The 2,500-nt window shown below is 21.3% G+C and overlaps 1 non-coding gene across 1 annotated transcript in view; it reads left to right on the top strand.

The window, feature by feature from the left end:
* Positions 1 to 2,124: 2,124 nt before the first annotated feature.
* LOC128923279 (small subunit ribosomal RNA) overlaps positions 2,125 to 2,500 on the top strand; it is a 1,990-nt gene continuing 1,614 nt past the window's right edge. The window contains exon 1 of the ribosomal RNA XR_008472246.1: positions 2,125 to 2,500. This exon is cut by the window's right edge and continues 1,614 nt beyond it. This is a non-coding gene — a ribosomal RNA (small subunit ribosomal RNA).

The following is a 2,500-nucleotide window of genomic DNA, read 5'->3' as shown; positions in this document are numbered from 1 at the left end:
TAATTTTCATATAGATACTAAGTTAATGAATTCAAACAAGTTAAAAATTTTCATATAAATACTAAATAATTTTCATATAAATACTAAGTTAATGAATTCATACAAGTTAAAAATTTTCATATAAATACTAAATAATTTTCATATAGATACTAAGTTAATGAATTCATACAAGTTAAAAATTTTCATATAAATACTAAATAATTTTCATATAGATACTAAGTTTATGAATTCATACAAGTAAATAATTTTCATATAAATACTAAATAATTTTCATATAGATACTAAGTTAATGAATTCATACAAGTTAAAAATTTTCATATAAATACTAAATAATTTTCATATAGATACTAAGTTAATGAATTCATACAAGTTAAAAATTTTCATATAAATACTAAATAATTTTCATATAGATACTAAGTTAATGAATTCATACAAGTTAAAAATTTTCATATAAATACTAAATAATTTTCATATAGATACTAAGTTAATGAATTCATACAAGTTAAAAATTTTCATATAAATACTAAATAATTTTCATATAGATACTAAGTTTATGAATTCATACAAGTTAAAAATTTTCATATAAATACTAAATAATTTTCATATAGATACTAAGTTTATGAATTCATACAAGTAAATAATTTTCATATAAATACTAAATAATTTTCATATAGATACTAAGTTAATGAATTCATACAAGTTAAAAATTTTCATATAAATACTAAATAATTTTCATATAGATACTAAGTTAATGAATTCATACAAGTTAAAAATTTTCATATAAATACTAAATAATTTTCATATAGATACTAAGTTAATGAATTCATACAAGTTAAAAATTTTCATATAAATACTAAATAATTTTCATATAGATACTAAGTTAATGAATTCATACAAGTTAAAAATTTTCATATAAATACTAAATAATTTTCATATAGATACTAAGTTTATGAATTCATACAAGTAAATAATTTTCATATAAATACTAAATAATTTTCATATAGATACTAAGTTTATGAATTCATACAAGTAAATAATTTTCATATAAGTACTAAGTGTATGAATTCATACAACTAAATAATTTTCATATAAGTACAAAAAATTTAAAAAAAAAAATAAATGTTAAGCTATTTTTGATGTTGTAATATTTCTTAGAAGCATAATGCTCATAGAAAATGATATAAATTACTTGTATATATATGAATTTAAAACTTTTATATGGTTAAAAAGATTTTCTCCATACGATTTCCGGTTGGTGAGGTGTACGTGGCAGAAAACATATATGTTGTATGAAACTTCAACATTAGTACTTGTATGAAAATTTTAATACTTGTATGAAATTGCATACTTAGTACTTATATGAAAATTATTTTCATATATTTATAAAAGTATTTAAGTGTAATATATAAATGAGAGCAAAAAAATTTATTCCTGGTTTGCTACAGTTGGTTTAAATAGAAATAATTTTGTTAATAATGAAATGTTATTAATTGAGATTATTCTTCTATACCTAACATAATGTAGTCGTTTTTTTTTTTAATTTAACTTTTTTTGGGGTTTGTTCTTCTATTCACATAAAATATATGTGGGTAAAGAATAAAATTCAATAAAGTTAAATATTTATATTATTACGCTCGAATACTTTCATATCATATATGAAATAAAATGAAAAATAATTGAATTGAAATTATTAATTTCAAATCAAAAGAAAAACGTATATACTCTTAAAAAAAGATATATACACTATATGCATTGAAATAAAGTAAAATGTATAAAAAATGATATTATTTGAAAGTTTAACAAATACAAGAAGAAACATCGTCCTTACATTAATAATTATATTATATATGTATAGAGAACGAAAATTCTTTCTCACGATAAGATACACAGTCTCAAAGTCCGAATAAGACCGCAATAAATAATACAATAATATGAAATTTAAATGACATGAAGTAAATTATTTAATCCGACCATAGTAGAAGAAATTTCATAATTATTTATTGTCGCGATTTCGTTCTCCTTTGCATTGTGTATATGTCGTGTACTTAATTTTCAAATATTGAAAATATCATTATAAAAATTTATATAGTATAAAAAATATTATATAAATGAATAAAAAATATTATTCTGGTTGATCCTGCCAGTAGTTATATGCTTGTCTCAAAGATTAAGCCATGCATGTCTAAGTACAAACAAATTAAAAGTGAAACCGCAAAAGGCTCATTATATCAGTTATGGTTCCATAGATCGTTAACAGTTACTTGGATAACTGTGGTAATTCTAGAGCTAATACATGCAAAATAAACACGGACCTTTTGGAACGTGTGCTTTTATTAGGCTAAAACCAAGCGATCGTAAGATCGTTATATTGGTTGAACTCTAGATAACTTGCAGATCGTATGGTCTCGTACCGACGACAGATCTTTCAAATGTCTGCCCTATCAACTTTTGATGGTAGTATCTAGGACTACCATGGTTGCAACGGGTAACGGGGAATCAG

This window comes from Zeugodacus cucurbitae, chromosome X (genome assembly GCF_028554725.1).
Source record: "Zeugodacus cucurbitae isolate PBARC_wt_2022May chromosome X, idZeuCucr1.2, whole genome shotgun sequence".
In the NCBI taxonomy this organism is placed as follows: domain Eukaryota; kingdom Metazoa; phylum Arthropoda; class Insecta; order Diptera; family Tephritidae; genus Zeugodacus; species Zeugodacus cucurbitae.
This window is presented reverse-complemented; position numbering and strand designations above follow the sequence as displayed.